Source organism: Lissotriton helveticus, chromosome 2_1 (genome assembly GCF_964261635.1).
Source record: "Lissotriton helveticus chromosome 2_1, aLisHel1.1, whole genome shotgun sequence".
Lineage (NCBI taxonomy): Eukaryota > Metazoa > Chordata > Amphibia > Caudata > Salamandridae > Lissotriton > Lissotriton helveticus.
In genome coordinates, this window is record NC_136059.1 from 1592703402 (window position 1) to 1592730814 (window position 27413).

The window sequence follows — 27413 nt, forward strand, 5'->3', positions numbered from 1 at the left end:
AGGTGAGGTGTTGCACCTCGTGGAGCCCACCCTTGGCTGCTCCTGCCAGCTCCCCGTCCAGCCTGCACCTTCGTGTGTGGCTGCGGGAGCCAGCATATTCATTCTGGTCGGGCAGACACAGAGGCTGCTGCGGGTCCGGTGGGACTTCAGGAGAGTGCAACAGCACTCCCACGGCCTTGCTGCTGCTGTGGGGGAGTGCAGCAGCAACGCTGCCCTTCTGAGTGACCCTGCGCGTAGGTAATATTACATCCCCTTGGGGAGTCCAACACATGGGGTTGCTGGACCCAAAGAGCAGCAATAGTAATGAAGAGGCTCTTGCACAGTGCAGTATGGCCTTAAACAGGACTAATGTGAAAAAACAGAAAAGCTACAAGCACCACACAGGTGCATGAAAACCTTGGGATTTCCTGAGGCACATATTGCTGACTGAATAATACATAGCAAACAGTTGACACAGCATTCCTCACTAGCACCCACAGCCTGTAGGACGGAGCACGGACCGGGAAGCAGTACCAAGCCCCTGTACGAAACAGACCATGAAGACTGCACTGACATTCGGAAGCACATGGTAATTGTCCAAACCTGCTCAGCAGCTCAGAAAGCCTAACCATGGGAAAAGATAGACCGCAGAGAGGGGTGCAACAAATCCTTGCTGCCATACAAGCTTTTAGAGCAGCATTACAGGCCTAAATTGATGCCATGTCTCTAGATGGTGGTCTGCTATGTGTTGACCTCTGCACTGTTGCGGAAAGATCCCTACCCACTGAGCTAAACATCACAGAGCTGCAGAGCAAGGGTTCCACACTCAAGGCAGCCCTAACTGACTAGCCTGGTAAGACAGCTATCTTGGAAAGCCATGCTGAGGATGTGAAAGGATGCTCCAGAAGATGCAATGTCAGATTTATCGGATTTCCGGAGGTAGTTGAGTGGAAGGCTCCAGAATACTTCCTCAAAAAATGGATTAAGGAAACATTTCCCAAAATCGGAACTCTCTGAGATATTCGTAATTGTGAGGGTGCATCGAGCCCCGGGGCCGCCCCCTCCTCCAGGTGCCCATCCCCGAACCTTCATTGCAAAGGTCCTAAACTACAGAGACTGTGATAGCATCCTAAAAGAGGCACATCGAAAAGGGGATCCAAACTTTGGAAATCACGTAATCCGTATTTTCCCAGACTACATACATCTGGTACAACAGCAGAGAGCATCATTTGGAGGGGTGAAGCATAAACTCAAAGTGATGGGCCTCCAGTATATGCTCCTGTACCCGGCCAAGTTAAAGTTACCCATGACGACCAGGCTCATTTTTTCACAACACCAGAGGCTCCATTGGATTGACTGGAGGTGCGTGGAGAAGGGAGGATCTCACACCAGGGGGACTCAACACTGAGAACTCCTTGTGTTGGCACAACAAGAATGAACAGTGGCTGGGGTGGAAGATCTAGAAGAGCCTCATGCTCCACCCAACAAGTGGTGGTGCATCAAGATGGATCACTGGATCTGGAACGACCAGATTCTTATAAACAGGACAGAAGGCCCCCCAGAATCGATCTGATGGCACAACAGGCCGAACAAGAGGCTGCTAATGCACTAGTGGAAGAAGTCACTTCCTCTCGCTCTGATGCTGGGGTGGGAGACGTATTTGAAGCACTCACTAACAAGAGGATCCTTATCTCACCTGTAAACTGCGACAAAATGCATGGGAGGGCTAGCTGTAGTGGGAATGCACAGTGTGTAAGATAGTGGAGGAGAGAGGCCGAGCCATGTATTGAAGACACTTTAGAGAAATGCCTATGGACCCGACCTGAGAAGTGGAGTGACTGTGATGGGTATTACCATAGAACGGGAGGACAACCCCCCCTATTATACATCCCCACGTGAAGTCTGTAGCAGGCCTGACTGTTTCTGACTCTCAGAAGAGCCTTCTGAGTCTGCAAAACAAATCTGTTTACTGCAGCGTATTTTGTCAGACTATGCTCTGGTGCTGCTGGAGTGGGGGCCTGAATGGAGATGGCCAAGGGTTCCGCTGAGGCGCCTGCGTCAAGAACCGCTCTGGGACATGACATTCCAAGAGGAGGTTCCATTGTGGGGTTCTTCCATATTATTTGCGCAACCACAGAGGGGTTGAATTTGATACACTTAAAGTAGTGAACCGGGGAGAATGCTTCTACAGAATAGACAGGCCAAGAAGGTGGCTAGAACGAGAGTTGATTGAAGCAGAAGACAGGCTGACTACGGTGCAGCATGGGGGCAGGTACCAGAGCAGCACAGTGAGTCTATTCTGCTGGCACATCGCCAGGTCAATGTGATATGGGACAGGCTGGACTGGTTCACTAGGCATGAGTATCACCAGTCGCTCCATAGGGAAGGTGATAAATCTGGGAGGCTCTTAGCGTGGCTGCTAAAACGGGAGTGCCCTTCCCCACTTATATTGTCACTTAATCACCCAGATGGAACCACTGCCAACACACACACTGGAGTTAATTCGGTATTGCTTGACCACCAAGCTGAGATATATCGGGAGAACCCAGAAATGGCTCTGTCTAATGACAGGGAGTTCCAGGCTGGTGTGCTCCTCCCTCGTCTCACTGAGGAACAAGCAACAGGCTTAAATGCGGAGATCAAACTAGAAGAACTAAGGGAGGCAGCCCAAGGTTTGGCTCGCTATAAGTCCCTGGGCCCAGATGGCATTCCGGTAGAATTTTACCTGACACGCGCCGATCTATTACTCCCCAGCTTGCTGGAAACTCTGCGGAAGGCCAAACAAATGGGAGCCCTGTCTCAATCCATGAGAGAGGCACAGATTGTCATGCTTTCTAAGCCAGGCAAAGACATACTTGAACCGGGCTCATATGGACCCTTGTCAATGTTAGGCATCAACGCAAAGCTACTTGCCAAGGTCCTGGCAACACGTCTACATAAAGTGGTGACCTATTTGGTTCATGAAGATCAGTGTTTGTTCATGCCAGGAAGAGGAACGCATATGAACTTACTGTGCCTCTCCCATGTATTGCATTCACTTGCTGAAAGCAAGTTCTGGGCGGCAGTAGTCGCCTTGGATATTGAAAAGGTGTTCAACACCCTACAGTGGGAGTACCTGTGGTAAATCCTGAATCTAATGTGACTGGGCATAGAATACATGTCCTGGATTAGACTCCTTTATCATCTTTTTTTTTTTTTTTTTTGAGTTTTTTTATATAGCGCGAACTAGAACCGAACCGAATCAGTTATCAGAGCGCTTTACATAGCACCAGTTACGTTACATGAGGACACACATTTTTTAGGCACGGGGAGATTAAGTGATTTGCCCAGAATCACAGGGGGTTTTTGGCGTCGTTACCGAGACTCGAACCCAGATCCCCAGGTCCGAGGTCGAGCGCCTTAGCCGTTAGGCCAACCCCTCTCCCCAATCAACTTATCAACCAAGAACATGAGTACGAAGTGGTAGTCTTGCATTGGAGGCATTTACCATCGAGAGGGGAACACAACAGGGGTGTTCACTTTCCCCGCTCCAGTTCGCCCTGGCGATGAAGCCACTGGTCATTTGGTTACAACAAGACATACCCCAGTGGCCATGGTGAGAATGGTGATGCTCCCTCGTTGCCTCTATGAGGTCCAAGACTGTTTTTGCAGCAACCCAAAAGCCACAAATAACAGCCTGAATAGTCTCCTAATTTCATTGGTATGGACTGGAGGATGCAGCAGGGCAAATCGTGACATACTCAAGTTAGACACAGAATTAAGGGGGCTGGGCTTCCCAGACTTTAGGCTTTACTATCCTGCAGGATTACTGCAATATGCGTCGCAGAGGTGTGGTCCGGAATGTAGAGAAGGAATTACTGGTGAATCGGGGCAATGAGATGGAATTGCCAAGATATCTTATGCTGGGTTCCCGAACACCTTGGAACTGCCTCCGCATAATCCGACAGGTAGCAGAGGCATGGGAACAAGAGGTCACCCTAGTTATCCAAAGAACTCCATACGCCAACACGCTCCCCCTACAGTTGCTACAGGGTTTTCACCAAATCCATTCATTCATTCATTATATCTTTATTTCGGCTACCAAAGCCATAAAAGATTTACAAATTAAAACATACAATAATAAAAGAAACATATCAAAACATAATTACAATCAATAAATATTAAAATGATTTTGCACCATTGCTTGCTATCAATCAATTTTATCTTATAAAATATCAAATATCAAGTAAAGTTGAGTCCTTGGTACACAGTTTACGCTCCCTTCCGTATTACAGCTTTAATCCTTTCTTCCTTCGAGTGAAATAAATGGAATGTAAAAATCTACTAACACTGAATACTATTGTTTGCGTTGTATCTGTTTTAATTATTCTAAGTGCATTGGTACAGGTCCTTATTCCTAAGAAATTACACAGTGGTTTAATCCACATCATTCTCGCCAGCATGTAGGCAGGACAGAAGAGGATGTGCATATCATCTTCCTTCAGGTTACCATCACACATAGTACAAATATCATTGGCAATAAAGTTATCACTATTGTTTTTCCTGGTCCAACGTGCCACAGTTGAATTGGTCATAAGATTGCCATATCTTAACTTCATAAATAAAGTTTTGGCAAGTGGTGGCTCTATCGCATCAAGAAAAACCTCGAATAAGGGCAGGTCCTCGAAGCTTAGGAAATTACAAACTAAGGACCCACCACTCTTTCCGCTAGTCAATGAATCCCATATGAAGCCCCAAAATGCCTTTTTTACCAGGATTTTTGAGTTTGGAGGCAACCTTTCTGGGTTCTCCCATAAATGGACCAAACCTATGTTAGTGAGCCACACTTTGATGTGTCTAAGCCATAAATTGGATTTCAACACATCCAAGCACTGAATTTCTTTCAGTCCATCCCTGTAGTCGCACAGTTCTGGTGTCTGCCAAAGCCTTACCCAGAACATTAAAGGCCGGACAATAGTATAATGATCTGTCCTTTTAAAATTCATGTTCAACTGAAGGGGCACCAAAGGGGTGACTTTCGGGACCCTTACCAAACTACGCATAAAATTATTATCCATAGTTGAAAAAACATCTTTTGACATGGGACCCCAGATCTCAGCGTCATAAAGAGGTGCTGGTTGGACTTTGAATTTAAATAGTTCGACTGCGGGTGTCACTGCTTTACTTGTTCTTAGGCTATGTTTATTAAGAATTGGCTTGAAATTCTGTGCAAATATTATCTTACTTTTCTCAATTTGAGGCCTCCATGTGAAATTAGAGTCCAATGAGACCCCCAAATAAGAAAAGTGATCAACAAATTCCAGTTTTTGGCCATGTAGTGTAAGGGATCCTTTATCAGGTTTAATTGGATTTAGGGCCATGCACTTTGTTTTTATAGCATTCATTTCCAATCCTTTATTGGTACAATAGTCACTGAAAGAACATAAAAGTGCCTGTAAACCTTTTTTAGTCTGCGAAATCAGAATGGTATCATCCGCAAAAAGTAATGCGGGAACCCTTTTACCGTTTAATTTAGGTGAATCATTCTGGCATCCCTCTAGGTGCGTGGGAATATCATTTACAAAGAGTGAAAACAAAGTAGGCGCCAAAACACAACCTTGGCGAACGCCACGCTCAATAGGTATATTTCCTGTTAGTTCGCCATTTGGGCCCCACCTCACTTTCGCGTAGTTCCCAGCATGAAGCTCAATTATTTGAACCAACAAACAGCTAGGTAACCCTAACTGATAAAGAGATCTCCAAAGCAGCTCACGTGGCACTAAATCGAACGCCGCCTTTAGATCTACAAACGCGACGTATAAGTGGCCCTTTTTAATACGGACATATTTCCAATATAAGCAGCAGAATCTGAATACTTGGTCGATGGTGCTCACCTTACTTCTGAACCCCGCTTGAAGGTTCGTGAGGACCATCTTCTCTTCTAGCCACTCATTTACTCGAGATAAAATATGTCTTGAGTACATTTTTTGGAGAATGTCCATCAGGCTAATAGGCCGGTAATTGGATGGTACCGACCGATCGCCCTTTTTAAAGATTAAAACAATTTCAGCTCCTCGCCAACTATCAGGAAAATCTAAGCTGCAGGAGAGCAAATTGCATAAATAATTTATGTACAGGACCCATACCAAAAGGTCGTGCTTATACAAGTCCCCCGGTATTTTGTCTAAGCCTGGCGCTTTCCCCCGTTCCACAGCATTGATTGCCACCTCTGTTTCCTTAATTGAAAACTCTAGCTTGGTCCTAGGATGCCTTTGCCATGGTACTTCACCAGTTATATTGATAGCATTCCCTTCATACTTTTTATATAGGGTCGTGAAGTGGTTCACCCAAGTGAGTTCATCCAGATATACATCCTTAATTACCCTCCCTGCACGAGATCCGTTGGCAACCAAACTCCAAAATCCTACGGTATCCCTAGTTTTTGCGGCTGCCAACATATCTGCCCAACTAATCTCTTCCCACTCCTTCTTTGCGATTAACTGAGCCTGCTTGTAAGCTACTCTTGCTGCTTTTACTTCAAATGGGTCTTTATTTTTTATTGCCAGCAAGAGATTCAATTTTGATTCCCTGCATGACTTCCCATACCAATATTTACTATGGGACTGATTAAATGAATTTTGTGTCTTTTTTTGGCATTTTAGTCACTAAGGTTTTTATTTTTTGAAAAAGCTCATTATGGAGGGCCAAGAAATCTGAGGAGTTATTAGTCTCAGACGGGGACTCTATAAAAGCTCCAATGGAACTCCCAAATTGGGAATAGATTTCTGTAAGAGTGTCCTCATGCTCCAGGATACGGGGCCACTTGAGTGCTCGTTTATTGCTGCTTACCAGCAGATCATCTCCTGGGGACACCTCTAAATTAGATGTAGTTTTATTCACTTGCCCGACAAACAAGTGCCCTTCTATTACCAGGTTCAGCTGATAATGGTCACTCTCAGTCCTGTTTCCCACATCCAAATCAACCATATACTGCCAAAGGGAGATTGAAACAATTACAAAATCTAGGTTGCTTTTACTATTATGTCTAAAAAAAGGTAGTTTTTTTCTTAATATCCGAAGGGAGGTGCCCATTGCAGGCCCTAAGGCCATGCTCGGCTGTTAACCTTAAAAATTGGACTGCCAAAGCTGAGCAATTGGCAGGTTTCACAGCGTCTAACAAGGGTGTATTATTAGATTGATCTTCTTCCTCAAATACCTCGCTCAGTCCTATAACAGGTTTGTAATTGCAATTTAGGTCACCTGCTATGATGACCGCCTCTTTCCCATTTATCTTATTTAGAAGGGAATCTAATTTAACCATAGTAGGTGATTCCTTAGTTGAAGGTCCTGGCCCATTATATGTATTAATGAGATATACCAACTTCTCATTGCTAGTTGTAATTTTCAGAGCTAGAATGTCTGGTGTACCAGTATCTATTGTGTCAACCCGGATCCTTAAGGTTACCTTGACCCAAGTAATTAATCCACCTGACGGTCTCCCCCGTGGGGAAGGGACAGCTCCAATACCAAATGACTTATACCCTACCCTATGGGGGGTATCAACTAGCCACGTTTCTTGAAGAAGACAAAAGTCGTTGGAATCTATATATTTTGCCCATTCTGTATCCCTCAAGTTCTTGGTCACACCAGCTATGTTCCATGATACTAGGTTCAGAGTTTTACCATTACTACCATTTGCTGGTGATGACTCAAGGCATGGAGTCCCCACCTTTAAAGCTACTAAGCCTGTAAGTTGTTCATCCGGAGAGATCACATTATCATTGATGTTGTTATTATAAGTATTAATATTAGCATTCCCCCCATCTATGGGAGCATTGCCTAAGATCTGTGACCTAATTGCTAATGGACCGTACTCCTTTACCAATTCTACTTGGTCAGATACTGGTAGTAATACTTCTCCATTATTCTCCACACTTGATTCCCTTGAATCGGTGCTACCCGTATTGGTCAATAGTCAGTCTACTGACTCTAAGCAACTAAATCTATTGTATGTCGGTGCCCCCATCCATTGTCTTGGGGTAGCTGGCCTTGGGTTGAATGACCTTGGATTAACTGGCCCCCGACCACTGAACTTACGCTGTGACATTTGGCCAAACATTGACCAATCTCCCCCCCTCTGGTTGAATTCTGGGTGGGTAGAAAAAAGAAAGAGGTCTCGTTTCAATGGAAGATTTCCCCCCGTATGAATTCCATAAGCAGATATGGTGAACAATACGTGGGTCCTCAAACGTGACAACCACGCAGTCACCAGTTATAGATTTCGTTGTCGGACCTATCCATTGTACTCTACGGACCATTAAAATAGGACTCTTTATCCAATTTGGTAGTGGCCTTTTTTCGTTTAACCATTGGGAAACCTTATTTTTAAGTGAAAAAAAGGTTTCCTCATGGGAGTTACTTAGCTCGGGGACCCCAGTCATTACTACTACATTAGGGCTAGCATCTGGTGGGAGGTTAATATAGCCTCCTATGGGTTTCCTCTCTAATTGAAATCCAGCACGTTGCTGGTTTGTCTTAGTGCCATTACTAACATGATTGGTGTTTCTTTTAACTGATTGAACAGTGTTCTGAGCTGGAGTTTCTTTTACCACGGCATTAGCTACTACTGGAATCTGCATTTTTGCTTTAGCGTTGGTGCTAGTGACATTTTTATTACTACTAGTGTTACTTTTCTGTAGTAGAGGATCCAGGGGTTGGTTACTACTAGATACTGTGATTGGCATTGATACTTGGGGAGCTGCTGCAGTGTGATTACACAAGGAGCCCACTACACCAAGACTTGTCAGTGTTAGGAGGCTTTTCTCAACCTCGATTAATTGATTTTCCATGGACATTATCCTAATTTCAATGGGACGTAAAAGTTTTTTTATGATTCCCCCAATATTTTTTAACAAGATCTCGCTTCCTTCCAGCACACATTGTACCCCCAATTCACCCAAATTACAAGAGGCAGATGTGCAAGAGGCAGATATGTCTCGCTGATTCTCTTATACCTCTACATCAGCATTGCTTGTAGTCTCTCCTTGTACACTCTGCGATTCTTGTAGGGCCACCTCATTCCCGTTGCATACTAAGTTAGTATTATCACTTTCTCTCTAATTTCTTGCTAAATTAATATTTCCCCTACTACCCTTTGCTTTACTAGCTATAAACGTTTTCCTTGCTTGTACAGTGGTATTGGGACGTTTCCTTTTTGAGACTGCACCCTCCCGCCTGCCTTGCAGGTTTCCTTTGGGTGGTCTCGTCCCCATTAACCTCCTGATCAACAGTTACAGCAGTGCTTAACCCAGCTTCAACTAGCATACTATTATTTGTGATGTCAATAACATGTTCAGGTGGCCCTTGGGTACTAGACATTGCATGTGCTTTTCGGTCTATAGCCTCATGAACATCAGCCTGTACTATAATTGGAGTAGGACCATTTCTTCGTTCTGGAGTTTTGGCTGATGCAATATTACCCAGAGAAGATTTTTTACTCATTGCAGGGTCTTGGGACATTCTCCTTGCAGCTGCTAAATCCAGAGATACTCTCTGTTGCATTAAACTTATTCCCATATCTATTACGGAGTTAGACCTAATAATAAAATCGTCCAGAGTACCTGTTAGCTGCTTGGCCACTTTCATAGTTTTGCTTCTACTCTCCCTTTCAGCCATCTTCACGGTTACTCACACTATGTGCCCCACAAATCTAAAACACAATATATTTATATAAGTTAACTGAAGCCGAAAATTAATGTAAACTAACTAACTTGAAAGAGAGTGGGCCCAGCCCAGCCTAGTTCGGCCTTGGACGGCCGTAGACGGCCTGCCCTTTCCCCGGGCTTCGACCCGGACTCCGACCCGCGCGCGTCCCGCTTGCGCGTTCTGAGAAATGTTTAAATATTGAGGTGCGGCGTCGGGAAGAGGACCAGCTGCGGCTTGTCAGCGCCGCTGTGGGTGCTGGTCCTCGCAATCCCGAGTTGGCTCAGGGGCTCTGTGTCCATCAAGTGATGAGTCCTCCCTCATTGACCTCAAGGTGAACGGCTCCCACGCAGCGGGGGCCGTGAGAGGTCGATGTTAATTACAGCAAGGTGGCGTTTTCCTCAGCAAGGTCCGTGACGGGCAGCAACACAGGGAAAAACAACAGCAGAAATCCATTCAGTTATGGATATTTGTTAGACCTGTCAGCCCTAGGGTGGTCTTTCCCTGTGATTTTTTTTTTGCCCTTGCCTCATTTTTCCCACCTTCTCTTTGTTGGCCCTTAGGTCTTCGGGCACCTTTTCATGGCTAATCTGTGTTAGGGTGCAGGTGCTCTCTACTTCAAACATGGCTGCCACTGGCCCCTGCTACTGCAGCGTGGTCTTTTTAGTGTAGCACCCTAGCTGCCAGGAGCAGGCTGGATCCCCATACAATGTTGCAATGCCAGCCACCCATCCCCTGTCCATAGGTAGAGTGGGGAAGCTCCTGGAACCTTCCAGAAGGAAGGCGGACCTGACTTTTCCCGCCTTAGAGAGTGGTCACCTGATCTGGGCCTATATAAGCAAGGGAGGGAACTTTTTCTAGTCAGTTGGGGCATCACTGACCTGGGGAGCCCACGCAGGAGTTTTAGGCGGGAGGGCCTAGTTAGGAACCTATGCTACTGGGAGTGACAGGATTTAGGTGCTGCCTCTTAAGCTGGGTGAGGAGTCCTAAGCTAGCCCCCTGATCTGGCCCAGTGTTAGGGAACCCCAGGGTCCATCTGCAGTGACTGAGGAAAACTTCAGCAAGCCTTCAACTCAACCCCCCCCTCTCAGCAACTTCAAGAAACCAACATCTAAGGGCGCAGAACCATCCAAGCACCAAGAAGATTACTTTCCTTTGACCAGAGACTGCTGGGGGATCGACCAGGTATTGGGCTGTGCTGCCCTGCGCACTCCCCGCCCTCATCTGGGCCTCTCTACCCCCCCCGACTGAACTGTGGGCAGTCCCTACTAAACTGTGTGAAGAGCGTGATCTAATGCCCCCTGTCCAGCGCTGCATCTGGGATTGCCTGTACTGTATAACGCTATCACCCTGAGCTCTGCTGTGCCACAGGGAGCGCCCCCACCTCGAGTGCCTCGAGCGCTTCCCGGCGCTGTTCTGACTCACGCGCTTCATAGGCCGCATATTTGCCCCCGTAGTGGTCTGGGACTGAAGTGCACAGCGCAGGTTGACTCACCGCCACGGCCCGGAGCCGTCTGCGCCCTCCTGAGGCGTTGAGGAATCTCCTCAGAGGTGGCGGGAACTCCCCCTCAGCGGCCCCCGTATGCCAGGAGAGGGCCGCCGGAAACCCTGAGAGGCCGCACTGGGCCGGAAATCATCCTCCTTCGACTACCCCGGCGCTCCAGTGGAGGGTCGCGTCATTGATCCCCCCTCGGCGGCCCCCGGTGTCAGGAGAGGGCCGCCGCTTCGTAATCACCAGGCCGCACTGGGCCCGAAGCCTCCCTGGGCCCGCACCACATGACGAGAGCGCCGCCGCGTCATCGGCCGCACCCCCGCCCAGGACACGCACCCATTGGTCGGCCGCTGCGGGCCTGTCTCAGCGAGGCCGGCACCCGGGGGGAGCTCTGGTTCGCCGCGGAGAGGGTGGAAGTCCACAAGAGCCCCCTCCGCTTGGCTCCACACGCCTTGCCTGGCCCTCTGCGAGCCCCAAGACCCGAATCCTCGACCCGCCTCGCCCCCGGCGCTGGTGCCCTGAAGCTGTATCTGCACCGCGCCGGGTCGAGTGAGGCTCCGGGAGAATTGGAATCCCTCTCCTTCGCCTGGTGACTGCACAAGGGCCCCGGAGGGCCGAAAGTACAAGTTAACCCCCGGGGAGGAGGGCGGTAGGCCGGGTAAGGCCCGAGGTCGCCCCTCCCCCGGGGTGAACTGAGGCTGGGCCCCGTTGGCCCCCCCCCCCTTCATGTGCCTCGAGAATCAGGAGGTCTGGGGATAGACACTTTCCCCTCTATATCGTTTCGCATGCAGGTATCCAGCCTGAAATGTTCATAGTTACACCCTATTTACAAGCCTATTAATGGAATGGTGATTTACTTCACTGTACTGAATTTCTTGCAGGGGCGGGCTTCTACAGTTCCTGATGGGGCCGAGCTGTGACCCTTATTGATTCATTCTAATGGTATTCTGATGATCTGATTCTGGGTCGCAAAACGATCTGTATTCACAAGAAGAAATGCTTGTGGTCGGTTACTACAGGTTAATCTAGAATCTATAAAATTACCTTTCTGCTTGCTGAGTAGCATACCGCGACAGGCTGTGTTCTTTGAAGTTCTGTGTTGTACTGAAAATACTTGCTGAAATGTTTTATCACTTTCTATGAAGTGTAATTTAGAAGGCGTTCATGAGAGGTTTAATGTGGTACTTTAATGCAATGCTATAGTCGCTTCTTGCAGGATCCTCCAGGTTTATGAAAGTACCCTCTTTGCCTGCTGAAGAGTATGATGCGACAGGCTGTGTTATTTAATGTTTCACTGCTTAGATGATCTGGTTATTATTTTAATGACAAGTCTTACTGCAACTGCCTAATGAAATGCTTAAATAAAATACTAATGATTAGCTAATGCATTACTTGCTTGATCCAAAGTCCATATAAAAGATCTTGATTTTCAAATACAACTACTGGTGTGGTCTCCATTATTGCGCCCACTGTGTGTCTCATTGGATGAGTGTGTTAAGTAGCTGCTTTACACGCAAGCCCCTGGCTGCCTTCCTGCTCGAGCCATGCTACCCCCTTGAGAGCTGGCGGTCCCAGTTCTTACAATATTACAATGTGGTATGAGGGGGGATGCAAAATGATTGGGGACATTTACATGAACGGGAGCTTTTTAACCTTTGATGAGGTAAGAGAATGGTTCCAACTGCCAGATGGTTATTTCCTACAATACACAAAAATAGGACGCATGGTTCATGAAATATGTACCTCGTTCCGGATGAGCCAAAAGAGTCCCACGCTTTAGGATTGCTATTCGCCTGGCTTTACAAGAGGATTAATTTCACGTATATATAAAGCCCTAAAGGCAAAGACTATAGAGGTCGAGGCATCTATAGTTACAGACAGGTGGGTAGTAGACGTATCAACCCCATTCACGGAGGGCGAATGGAGAAGGACGTTTGCACAGGTTCGCAAAGTAGTCAGCAATGCCAAGTTCAAATATACTCAGTTCTATTATCTGTACCACACATACCTGACAACTCAGAGATTGGCACGGTTTGCTCATGGGAAGTCTGCGGTTTGCCTCAGGTTTGGGACGGATCCCGCCACATTTATTCATATGACTTGGAACTGTGTCCACCTAAAGGCATATTGGCAATAAGTGACCCAGGTACTCTGTACAACTACAACAGTGTGTATGCAGGTCTCCATTAAAAAGTGTTTACTGTGAGAGCTTCTGGTACCCAAAAAGGGGGCTCATATGAGACACAGATTTGCACTTCCAGGCCTAGTTGTGGCCAAAGGTCGTATTGAAATACATTGGACCCACACTGCATCCCCCTGCGTAGACAAATGGAGGGCAAATATGGGAGAATGGGTTGTGGCTGAGGAGTGCCGCCTGAGAGTGGTGCATAAAGACAAGAATGCAGAGCGACACCTGGAAGAATGGAGACACATGGGAGAAGAATTACACCCAACACCAGACCAGGCTGGAGGGTGGGAGGGCTCAACACAGGCATCAAATCCTATTGCCCACGAACCAAATTTGGAAAATGGTGAAAAACCCCCACTCCCAAATGTAAATTGATAGCCTACATCGGAGGGCTGAAATAGGAATCAACTTGACCTTCCCACAATACAATTTCAGATTCTCTATAGCCCAGCCGTAGAGGAACTATGCTTTTTTTGCCCGTGTGATGGGTCTACCACCAGTTGTTGCCATGTCCTTCTCTTTCTTTCATCCTGTGTTATTAGTTAAATCATTACTCTTGATTTTCCTTTTTCTTTTTAATAGTTCAGACAAGTATTGTTGCATGCATTACTCCAGTGCAGACAAGTGTCTAACCACTGTCATGGTCATATATATGCCCAGTAAATGAAACTGTTGACTGGGACATGTGAAAATGTTAACATATTGCCAGGATACCACATGTTAACAAAAGACTGCTCAATATACAACATAATGTATATAAATGGCAAAATATGCAATGTGATTCTGTACAACACTGCAATAAAAATAAGTAAAAAAACAAAATGGTTTAGCAGGGATGAGGTAAAAGACACCTGCAGGTTTTAAACCCAAGGCAGGAGGGCAAACGATACAAGTGGGAGCACAACTTTGGAACTTCTGGCAACCTGACCGGTAAAACCTGCCAAGTCTGGCAGTGTTTAACCCCTTCCATGCTGGGCCGATTCCGCCGCTGTGCGGTAAACAAAAGAACAGGGTGGGGCCGTGACGAACCCCACCCGTCATCAGCACACGAGCACCGTGGAGCGTGGGGTTCGTCATCAGCATGGAAGGGGTTAAGAAAAAAACATAAAAACTACCTGACTAAGAAAGCTTTCCATCCTCCCTTTACATGACCAAGAACAACCACACCAGAAAAAGGCAGAGAAACTCTGCAAGATTGGAATGGCTTCTGATAAAGACAGATTAGGTGATAACATCCAGGAGACCAGGGATTTCCCGCTTTCCTCCAGGCCAACTCACTCTGCAAGACAGTTGCTTTTTAGTTATGACTGACTTCCTACCCTGGCTGTACTATCAGGTCTCTTCTGTCTAATGTCAGTGCTATGCAAATTTAAATAAATAAATAGCGTGGATTTTCTGAACCTACTCCCACGTTTTTATTAGTTAAATAGCCAAGAAACATTTAGACACTTCATTTTTACAATTTCTTTTAATGGTTCTTTTGCAGGTGGCACATAAGGATCCTTGCACCATCAATTTTGCAATGATCAAGGTTGTATTACCTTATAAGTGAGATGTTTTCTAATAGGTACAGAAATTCCCCATATTTGCTGTGTCTACATTACACCAATATCAAGCTTGGCATTTACAATAGGTCTGGTTTATGAAAGAAAGTGCCTATTGTGCCACTGATGGGTTTAGGCACTCAATAAGTCATCATTCATGCACTCTGTCACTCATTTTTGCAGTCATATATGCATTCAAAATCGACTGACCCATTCTTGCATTTACCCTATGACACAACTGCAATACAACCCAAAAAGAAATGCAAAATATATTAAACAAATACAATTAGAAAAAAGAAAATGTGCTGTTGTCTAAACACAGAAGAAATATGGGTTCAGTAACAAAATGAAACATAGCATTGGGTGTCTATCTTCCAGAGGTAGTGTCTATCGTTTAAAATTCCTGCAATGCCGCCATGTTTAGAATCAACGCGATGGCTATCTTGGAATGGTAAAACAATGATATGGTGCAGAAACAGCATACTGAGTACAAAATATTGAATTGCGCAAATATCGAGTCAGTAATACCACAGATCCATTACCGGACTGTGAGAGCCTCTTCTTCTCTCTAGGTTTCTCTTCTACCTTTACTTTTTTGGGACTACTAATATACCGACCTCCGGGGCAGTCTGCCAATTCCTCCCGGACCTCCCGGAAATTGTTGCCAATTTAGCTAGCTCCCCTTCCAGCTTCTCGGTGCTAGGCGATCTCAACCTCCACCTAGACGATCCTCTGGTTTCAACGGCGTCCGACACGATTGGGAATCTGTCAGCACTTCAATTAAACCAGATGGTATCTGGACCAACTCACATCAAGGGGCACCTTAGCGATCCCATTTTCAGTAACTGTGAGGAACTCTCAGTAGGAACACCCTCTCCGCTACCTTGGTCTGACCATTTCATGATTCCCAGATCATTGAACATCACAGCTTCCACCCCCTCCTCTAACACAACTTTGAGAAAAGAGCACAACTGGGCTAAGCTTCCCATAGAACAATGGGCAATAGCCCAAAATACCACTAGGCCAGCTAGCGATCCAAAGCCTATCTCGGCCAATAATGATTTTAATGCCTGGATCGAAAGCTAGCTAGAGGATGCCCTTCCTAAAAAAGTCACCCACAAAATTGGTAGGCCTAGGCTCACTCCATGGTACACCCCGAAGTTACTGGAATTAGAACGAATCTGTAAAAGTCAGGATAGAAAGTGGAGAAAGGATTGCACAGAATGCAATAAATTAAAGTACATGGAGGCAATTAAAATCTATGAAACTGAAATTAAAGCTGCACAAGCATCATTCTATGAGGACAAAATCAACTCAGCATCCAATTCCCCCAAGGAAATATAAAAAATTGCTAAAACCCTGTTAAAACTACCCCCACAACAAACAACCAGGGACAGTACCCTTGACCGTTGTAACAACATGGCTGCATTTTTCCATCAGAAAATACAAAAAATCTACGTCTCCTTCCCTCACACTGCTAGTCACAAAACCTCTGTGCCCATCACCACCCCAGCCTCTCACACTCAAGCAGCCCTGGAGGAAATCCCAGTAATGGACCATATTACATTAGAAGCCATTATGGCTCGTGTAAAATCAGGTTCCCCCAGGGACCCAGCACCGCTTCATGCACTGACTCTGGTTACCAAAAAAATCATTTTTGTAATTCTTGAGTTGGTAATTGCATCCATCACTACTGGGGTGGTCCCCCCAGCTTGGAAATGCACAATGGTGAAGGCTCTTCTAAAGAAGCCTAACCTTGATCAAGACAATTTGGGCAACTATCGTCCCATATCTCTCCTCCCTATGGTTAGCAAGATCTTGGTGAGGCACGTTAATAGCACTCTTGTAGAGTTTCTTGAATTCAACAATCTACTTCACTCTTCTAAGACCGGCTTTTATCCCCAGCACGGGACCGAGACAGCTCTTCTTGCAGTGACAAAGAAATGCAGGAGGATTTTGGATCAAGGTGGTACAGCAGCCATCATGCTCCTGGACCTCAGTGCTGCATTCAACACTGTCAACTATGATACACTGCTCCTTAGCCTTAGGGACCTGGGCATGACAGGGGGTGTCATCACATGGATCCAGTCTTTACTAGAAGATTGTTCCTTTCAGGTCTTTGAGGGCGATGTTATCTCCGATTGTATGATCCTCAGTTGTGTTGTGCTTCAGGGATCATCCCTGAGCCCCACACTGTTTACCATTTACATACGTCCATTAGCAGAGATAGTCCGTCCATTTGACATAAAAATAGTAACTTACACGATGACACACAGCTTGTGTTGGCTTTAAACCACCCAGAAAAGTCATCGGGCCGTCTTTGGAAATGTCTAGAGGAGGTAGCCAAATGAATGAAGCTCTCTGCTGCTTAAAACTTAATGGGGACAAGACCGAGCTTATGCTTCTCGGCAACTGGCCAGTCTTTAACCCTGACCTGCTTTGGCCTAACTGTCTTGGACCCGCTCCAGAACCCAAAAAACAGATTAAAAGCCTGAGTATCTGGTTGGACCGCTCTCTCAGCTTTGAGTTTCAGGCAACTAAACTATCAGCCACTTGCTACGGCCTACTGAGGAGGCTTAACAAGATACTTACGCTCCTCCCATTCCAGGCCAGAAGAGTTATGATGCATGCCCTTATACTCTCTCTCCTGGATTACGGTAATGCTCTCTACTTAGGAGCCCCCCAACTCACCATCTTAAAGCTCCCGATTTTTCAAAATTGAGCAGCTCATCTGCTCCCCCGACTCCCTCAACGACAGTTCACTAAACCTGTTTTAAGAAGTCTTCACTTGCTACCAGTCAGGGAGAGCATCCAGTTCTAGGCCATGTGCATTACACACAAGGCTTTCTGGGGGATGGGGCCAACAATCAGGCGTTCCATGATCACTCCATACCAGCCTGGCAGAACTCTCCGTTTCATGTCCCTCTCTCTGGCTACACTCCCAAAAATAAAGAAAGCTAGATGTGGCGCACAATCTTTTTCCTACAACTCTGCCAAACTATGGAACGCACTCCCCCCATACATATGTAAGTAATCCGACCTGCTGCCTTTCCGTAAACTCCTCAAAAAGTGGTTCTTCCAAAACCCCACTTAATCATGGTCTCTCTTTGTACGCGTCCAACTCCAGCGCTAGGATGCCTTAGGGTAGCTATCGCGCTATATAAATGCTGTTTCATTCATTCATTATGTTTTTAATTACAAGATCCCGGCAGAGTGCTAGGAGATTCTAGCAAGAATTAGTACATTGGAAAATGTCTACCACTAGGGTTTGCCAGAGGTGGCAACCAACTCCAACATCATGCCCTATAAAATCTAGTCTTTGACAATTGAAGTAACAAAACTTGCAGGTTTTAAGACAGAGAATTAGTAATCTGCCTTTAAATGCATTTTGAGTTTAACATATGCTTTTCACTATCAATATGTCAGGCCTACCCTTAATAATAAACCTTTTATAATAAACAGGTCCATCTTGTGGCTCCTGTTATAAGGTCATTCGGTTGCCTTGGTAACCCCCATTTTTTGCTGAATAATACTGGGGATAACTGCCTCTGACCGTACCCCGGTCTCTGCTAATCAGGTCTGGGGCCAGTGCTATGAACAAAAAGGTACATGTAGTACATGTAATAGGGTACACTTACAATGGCAATAACCAACCCTATAAGTCCCTAGTAGCAATAGGGCATGGAGGTGACCCATTATATACCAGGAACTTATAGGTAGATTGAACCCCCATGCCAATCTACCTATGTCCCTAGTATATAATGGGGAATGGAGGTTTAGGGGTCCAGCAGATTCACTGCACCTGCATGGGTGAGTGATGTATGCATGGTGCCCTTTTAAAGGCAGTCCTGCCTTGCAGCAGGTCTTTCAAAGAAAATTCACACAATTGGTACTGACAGACCTTATAGGTCCCTAGTATATCATAGAGCTAGGGGGTTAAAATAACATATAAGTCACTAGTATGTAATAGGGCATGGAAATTTAGAGTCCCAAAGATTTCCTGCACTTGCATATGTGCACCACTGAGTGCCTGCTGGCATTTTAAAAGCAGCCTAGCTTTGCAGACTGTCTTTAACAGTGAACTGTATGCAAACTCGACTTTGGTAGTATGGGCACTTTACAAATGATAATCAACCTTATTTTTACATATTAGCCACCCTCAAGGTCTCCCCTAGGTGTCCCGGGGGGGCATATAACTATAAGCAAGGACATCATAAAAGATGTTTTATATGCCCTGGTGAGGAAAAACTACATATGCAATTTTCCCCCACTGTAGATACTTAGCTCCATAGGCTAACATTGCAATATTGTATTTAGATATAACTATTGCTAGGAAAGGAGTGGAATATCATTCAAGGACTTAAACGATTGGTGTTGATAAAGTTCACAACTTGCCACTGTTGAATGTTTCATAACTAGTACAGAAGATACATTATAGTACTTTCTCTCCGGTAAGCCAAAATCCAGCCTTCTAGTGATCTCTGCTGATTGGTAAGCCTCAACAGGCTTAGACAGGCTGCTTTGACTAGGTGAAAAGTGGCCTGATGGAGCAGAGGATATCTGATTGAGAGAGTTTTAAAGCTGAAGATGATAGGTCCTGCAAAGGGGGCCGGGTAAACCAAACTGAGCTCAAAGAGAGAGCAGATCAGTAGGGAATGCCAGGCGTACCTACCCCCACCCACATCATGTGCCCTGGCCAGAGGGCAGGCTAAGGACAGGAATGTTCTATGGTCAGAGGGAGGAAAGCTAATGGAAATGAATCACACTGTGGGTTGGGTTAGCTAGCTGTTACTCCTCTAGAGAGAAATCATCCATGTTGGATTTTGGAAGTGAAGTGCTTTGTGGGATGAGAAGAAGCCATCATTTGGAGGAAGTTGGCATGCTTTTTGGTGCCACCAAGGATCTCACTACACAAAGGTGCCCCCTGCTTGTCATCTCAGAATACTGAATATGTGAGAGCTGCATAGTCACTCAGACCTGCTGCCTTAAACTACAGATAAAAGAAGGACTTCCCTGCTGGAATCTAGATCTTCACCCAAAGGTCTGCACTCTAAATTATTAAAACTGCTGCACAATCTGGTAATACAGCCCTGGGGAATGTGCATTGCTTCAAGAAGGATTAAGGCGTGAACTTCCTGCAAGCTACAGGTCCAGACATTCCAAAACCATCTAGGCGATGCCAGACCTTTGGATTGGTGATTTGAACACGTTGAGCCTACAGGGAGAGAAGCTCCTCATGAAGTTTGGATACCTTTTGTGAAAAAGCTCCATGAGGTGATTGACCCGATGTTGAGTCAAGGCATCTATCTTCAACCCCGGCAGGATTTCAGGCTTGTCCTGCTGAAAGCTCCAGAGCTCCAGACTTCCAGGATTTGACCGTGGCCTTGCAGAAAGTCAAGCCGGCGAACCCTCTCTGAATCCTGACTGCTGTGGAGTGTCGAGCGACATTGGAAGAAAAAGCTCCAGAAAAGTTTCTAAGTGTGAAGGTAAACTGTTGACCAGTGTGTTGTATATTACCTTTCTTTTATTTCTATACTGTACCACTATCCTTACCTGTGTTCTCAATTCTAGAATGTAGTTGGCTCTGTTCTCTCCTAGCGTTCTAGGTAGCGACAGTTTGTGCCTGGCCAGCTTGTGTCGTGGTTGCTTCCTGCTGTTCTTCTACATTAAACCAACCTTATCTCTACGTGGTTTCCAGCCTCATTTACCACAATTTTTGGCGACGTCTTGAGCGCTGGCCAGCAAGCTTCAACAGATTCCGAGTTGGTACTTAAAATATTGAAGACATCGTTCCTGTTAACGCAGCGGAACACAGCGGAACATCCACGACGAGAAACGAACCTGCTACGTGTGGACTCCGTCTAATTCCAGGAGGTGCCCCTCAAATCCGGCTGAAGATGCTCCTGTGGTGTACTTGTAAGTACTTTTAAAATCTCGAGCGCAAAGCTAACCCCAGTAACGGCAGTGGACCTGACGTCACCATCTCCCTGCTATTGGAGCTTGTTGCCTAGGAGACAACACGTCAGCAAGCTCCGTCAAAACTAAAGCTTGCGTTCCAAGACTCGATAGGCGGATTCCAAGCCTCGTTTTCGCTAGCGGCGGCCATCTTAACTCCGTCAAAACGAAAACTTGCATTTCAAGACTAGATAAGCGGATTCCAAGCCTCGTTTTCGCTAGCGGCGGCCATCTTAGCTCCTTTTGTTTGCCTGCCAAGCCTCAATTTCGATAAATAAGGGTGACGGACATCTTAACTAGTTTAAACGCGATTTTTATCACAGAAACCCTTTCCTTATCATTTCTGTCACAACTGTCAGCGCTAAGACAACGAATTGCAGAATTTTACCAGTCTCCATGCAACAGAGGTATGCTTATAATTTAATTACATTAATAACCTGGTTGTGCTAATTTAATCGTTTTATCTTATTTTGACTTTAATACAAAATTAAATGGCACAACAATTCGTAGTCACATTACCTCCTCAGTTTTTACCCGAACCTGGTGTTCCTGAGATACCATGGGAAGACTGGTATATAATGTTCGATAATTATCTTGAAGCGCTAGACGGACAGGAATTTTCACCAAAAAGGAAAAAGGCTATCCTTTTAAGCACTCTTGGCAAGGAAGGGCAGAGAATCTTCAGATTCTTACCGATCACACTAGGAGCTAATCCACAAGATATTGATGAATTTAAGGAAGCGGTTGATCGTCTCGAGATCAGATTTGCCAAAGAAGAGAACCTGATAATGAACCGCTATAAATTCTACACACAACGCCAAAAAGACTCAGAAACAATAGATGACTTTGTAGCTAGACTTAGAGAGTTATCTATAAAGTGCAAGTTCGGCGCTATGAACGACGAACTTATTAGAGATCAACTGGTAGTACAGTGCTCAAGCAGAAAGATCCAGGAGAGGTTATGGGCTGCTAAGAACCCGACCTTGAAAGATGCAATTGACTTGGCTAAAGTAATTGAGGAGTCCAGCAAATGCATGAAAGTCCTAGACTCACATAAGTCTTCTCCTCATCAAGAGGTCTCTGTTGTTTCCGACAAAGGTACTATGGCGGAGTGTGAACATTGCTGCGGAGACAACGTTGCAATAGTAAAAAACAGACCCAGACCTCCAGCGAAGAAACAACCAACAAGTAGATTTTGCAATAGGTGTGGCAGTAGTAGCCATTCTTCTGAAGCTAGGTTTTGTTTTGCCGCAAACAAAGAATGTTTGAAGTGCGGCAAAGTTGGACATTTCTCCAAAATGTGCAAGACGAAACCTAGGCAGAGAGTTGCCATCGTTGATGACTACGTCGATGACTCTGTAACTGAACCTGATAGACTCCTGATTATTGACGAAGTTGATGTAATCTGTGATGATCCAAGACAAAACAGACCCAAAGCCATTTTTAAGATCGATTCCCATGAGGTGCTGCTGATGGTTGACACTGGTTCTCGCCATACCATCATACCAAAGTCCACCTTTGACACTTTTTGGGAAAGGGTAGAATTGCACGACAGTGACATTTCACCTAAAGGGTTCAGTGGTCAGAAGATTGAAATCCTTGGTTTCTTCGAGACTGAGATAGTTTTTGAGAAAAGATCTATATTTGGGAAAGTTTATGTTTCAGTTGACGGACCCCCCATTCTGGGTTGGGTACATCAATATGACCTATATATAGTAATCAACCCAAGAGCAAAAAATCTAATTATGGTTGTTGATGATGACTCTATAGAATTTATCCTCTCTGAATTTGGGTCTGTGTTCAAGGAGGAATTGGGTGAACTTCGGGGGTATGCCCATCTTATTAAACTAAAGAAGGGTAGTTTGCCTGTGCAGCATCGTGTACGGAGGATTCCCATCTCTATCCGTGATGAAGTCAGACTCCTGATTGAGGAGATGCTTCAATCTGGTGTGATAGAGCCTACAGAAACATCTGAATGGGTTTCGCCCGTCGTGATTTCAAAGAAATCAGACGGAAAATTGAGATTTTGTGTGGACCTCAGGTCCCTGAACAAGTGTGTCGTTGCAGACACATTCCCATTGCCCAACCTTGCAGAGATGGTGTCCACTCTTCAGGGAGCCAGATACTTTTCCAAGCTCGACCTGAAGAGTGCCTACCATCAGGTCAAGCTCCATGAGTCTTCGAAGCGCCTCACTGCCTTCATCACCCCTGATGGGATCTTCCAATTTACTCGTCTTCCCTTTGGGTTGATATCGGCAGCGAGTGTGTTCCAGAGACTGGTCAGTGAAGTATTCAAGGGGCTAAACAACGTGGTATTCTTTCAAGATGATATCTTGGTTTTTGGAAACACTGTAGCAGACCACAACCTTGTGCTAAGAAATGTTTTGCACAGAATTTGGGACACTGGCCTTACTTTACGTAAGGAGAAGTGCTCGTTTCTCGTCCAGAACATTGAGTACTTGGGACATGAGATCTCAGTCAACGGAGTAAAACCAAAAAAGAATCTTCTTGATGCAATACGCCTAGCCCCTTGCCCATCTGACAAGGACCAGTTACGGTCATTCATGAGTTTAATCGAATACTACTCCAAATTTGTGGAGAGATTCTCAGAGAAGACCTTACCTCTGAGGGCTTTAATGAAGAAAGGTTGCAAATTTACTTGGGGCCCAGAACTAGAAAAGTGTTTCAAGCAGATCAAAGAAGCAATTTGCAGTGCGAAGGTGCTGGCACCCTTCGATACCTCAAAGGCTTCAACTCTCATGGTGGATGCCAGTGCTCATGGCCTAGGCGCTGTTTTACTGCAGTCTCATAAAGATGGTGACAAGCCTATTGCTTTCGCTTCACGCACTCTTTCCAAATGTGAACAGAATTATTCTGTTATAGAGAAAGAGGCTCTCGCTGCTGCCTGGGGTGTACACCATTTTCGACCCTATTTATGGGGCATTCGTTTCAACCTCAAAACGGATCACAAACCTCTTATCCGCATCCTTTCTCCTGGCGGGGGGGCTTTTGGTTCTCCAAGGTTGGCGAGGTTGGCATCTAGACTCCAGGAGTACCACTTTGACATTTCCCACATCTCTGGTTGGAGGAACTTCCAGGCTGATTGTCTGTCTAGGTTGGCTGTTCCTTCTGGTGCTGATGTTGGCTTTAGTCTGGAGGGCCTTGATGAGAATGTTGCATGGATTGATGATATTCTTCTACTAACTGAAAGCTCCTTCTCTCGTTCTGAGTGGGTAGATGCCATGTCTCGGGATAATGTCTTACAGGAAGTCATCCAACTGATAAAACTTGGTTCCCGCAGGGAGAGTTGTGTCCATGTTTCAGTTCGGCCCTTCCTAAAAGTTATTGATGATTTGTCTGTATGCAGTGACAATGTTGTGATGCAAGGTGATAAGTTCGTACCTCCTGTTGATTTGAGACCCAAACTCATTTCTTTAGCACATGAGGGCCATCTTGGCCAAACCCTGACACAACAACGTCTCAAATTAAATTTCTGGTGGCCCGGTATGGACTCTATGGTGTCTTCTTGGGTTGAGGACTGTCATATCTGTAAGGATGGTGAAAAGAGACTAAAAGTCGCTGTAGGGTCCCAGATGGGTACGTTGCAGTTTCCTGAAATCCCGTGGCATACCATCTGTTTGGATTTCATAGGTCCAATGGCCGAGTTACCTCTTTCACAGAGGTTTGCCGCAGTCATTGTGGATTGCCATTCAAAATGGTTATCCGTAGAATTCATGAAGGATATTACCACGGAGAATACCATCAAACACCTGAAGTCCCTGTTCTTTGTAGAGGGCTTTCCAAGTGTTATCATAACAGACAATGGCACTCAGTTGGTCTCACATACCATGCAAGCCTTTTTAGCCGATTGTGGTATATCTCACCATAGGACTTCCCTCTACAATCCCCAAGCCAATGGCCTTTGTGAGCGCCTTAATAGATTGGTGAAGGGCACCATTCAGATGGCTCTCTCCAGCAGTTCTTCTGTCTCTTCTCTTGTTCGTGAGATGGTATATGCGTATTGTACCACTCTTCATACCTCTCAGTCCAAGTCCCCTTTTGAAATGATGAGGGGTAGAGTCCCCAATACCAAACTTATTCCTTCTTGGCTCAAGGACATGATTTGTCAATCAACCTTAGATAAGCTGCCAAGTGTACCAAGACCTCCAGGTAAAAGTTCTGTGGGTCCGCCTACTAAGTATTCTCCTGGTGGGAGTTCTGTGAACCTATCTACTAATAAAGGAGTTTCTGCTGGTCGTTCTATACAGGCCCAAAGTGTTCCTAAGTCCTCTGGTGAGAGTTCAGTGTGTTTGCCTTTTGGTAAGAATTCAGGGAAGTTTGCTAAAGGTGATCTCGTCAAGATAAAGTCCGGTCGTCTTTCAGGTGGTTTGTCCAAATTCCGTGGTCCCTTTCTTGTCAAAATGGTCTATCCTCAATATGTAGTCCTCTCTAATGGTGAAAAATGGAATTTAAGGAGAGTCGCTCTCTACCAGAAAGCTAACACTGGTCCTGTTTCTGTCTCACCTTCCTCCTCTGTTCCTACCCAGGATCCTACATCTTCCGGGTTTTTGTTCATTCCCTCTCAGGTTTCAGCTCCGGTTGTGTCTACTCCTCCGGATGTTTTGGTGCGGGGTGATGGGGGTGGGGATGCACCTGATCCTGGACTCTCTTCTCCCAACCATATTCCCGATTCCAACCCTCCTGTGTCTGCCCCCAGACCTCAGAGGTGCCGTAGGCCTCCTGCACATCTTAATGATTTCTGTTGTGATTAGTCTTTAGAGGGGTGACGTGTGTCCATTTCAATACTTAGTTTCACTGCTGATTCTGAATTGTTGAATGCTTAAATTACTTTGCTGACATTACTAGCTTTCTTTGTTCAGCTAGCTCTCTTTAGTTTTGGCTAAGTTTCCTTTTCATGACTGTTTCCTAAATGCGTTAAGTTTCCTTTTTAATGTGACATATTTTCTTTTATATTCAACGGGAAGAGATGTGTTGTATATTACCTTTCTTTTATTTCTATACTGTACCACTATCCTTACCTGTGTTCTCAATTCTAGAATGTAGTTGGCTCTGTTCTCTCCTAGCGTTCTAGGTAGCGACAGTTTGTGCCTGGCCAGCTTGTGTCGTGGTTGCTTCCTGCTGTTCTTCTACATTAAACCAACCTTATCTCTACGTGGTTTCCAGCCTCATTTACCACACAGTGCCTCCCACTTAGGGTATCCAACCAGTGCTCAACTTCGACTTTGTCCTGGTCAAGCGCAGTCAGATGTCCTAGAGGGGCACTATAGGCTCTTAAGCACTATAAAGTGTTTAATCTTTAAAAACCATACCTCCTGTTCCCTACATTGGATTTTTTGTCATTGTGTTGTCTATTTGTTCATAAAAATATTTCCTATTGTTATACATTGGTGTGGAATTTGTATTGTGTGATTTTGTTTTACTTTTTTGATGCATTGGTGTTTTTAAATGCTTTACACTCCTGTTTACGAAGATATGCCTGGCTACTCGTTGTCAGCTACAAAGGGGTGAGCAACGGGCTAATTTACTGAGACCTTTACTGGACCCTATACCATGTTAGTGGCCTTATTACTAGGGGCAGCTGCATACTTACCCCTACCCATAACCTCCTTTCAAATGGTGTCTAAACATTTCTTTCCTAGCAAAGAATCAGGCCTACAGTTGTTATCATTGGCTTGTCACCATAAACAACTGAATCCTCCTGTACTAAGCTTAACCATTCCCTCATGGCAACCATCTGGCATATAGTCATGAAATTACATAATATACAAAATTACAGTTGGCAAAGCAAAATAATAACTCTCCTAAGAGTGGATAACAAGAATTCATACATCTATATGGTTTGCAACATTGGGTAACCAACACCAAACCAATTGCTACAGTAATCTGAGATTCCATTTAACAAAGTACCAATCTCTGGGCTTTAATGTACAGTAATTACACTCCACTCTTAAAAGGCTATTAAGTTCAACATATTCTTTTCATGTTAAATACATCATGCTTAGTGGCTTTATCATAACATTTCATAATAAACCAAGCCTATAGCATGTTCATTGGCTTTCCAGCTTAATTAACTCTGCCCAGCTGTATCAAAGCCTCTAGCCAAAAAGTGAATACAAGCAGTATTTTTTAGTGGAAGCTTACACATCTAACCCGATCAAATCCTGTATTTGGGGGAGCCAGCATGTGGGTTGAGCCAAAGCCCCTCTCTCAGTAGTATTCTGAAAGCTTTTTTTTGTTGATTGCATAAGGTCAGGCAACAAATACATTGTCAAGCCAGACCTAACAATCCAAGAACACTAGTGTAGCCCGGGGCATCCCATGTTGATGTCTAACACACAAATGCTTTCTGAAGTCTAAAGCTAATGATGGAAGCGGAGGGAGCTGCCTCCTAAATACATTCCTTATGAATTCCCTCCGCCCATCTGTGCTTCTCCCAGAGAAAAAAAACACCATAAGTTATTTAGTTATCTAAGACACTGTAACAGCATTAAAATGTCATATGTGTGTCTGAAAGTTCAAGTACGGGCAGTTAAAAAGAGCTGTGGGGAGGGGA

At 45.3% G+C, this 27413-nt stretch overlaps 1 protein-coding gene across 3 annotated transcripts in view; it reads right to left on the reverse strand.

The window, feature by feature from the left end:
• Positions 1-27413, reverse strand: part of LOC144818798 (phospholipid-transporting ATPase ABCA1-like) — a 3252877-nt gene that overhangs the window by 1532542 nt on the left and 1692922 nt on the right. The gene's annotated exons all lie outside the window — the stretch shown is intronic.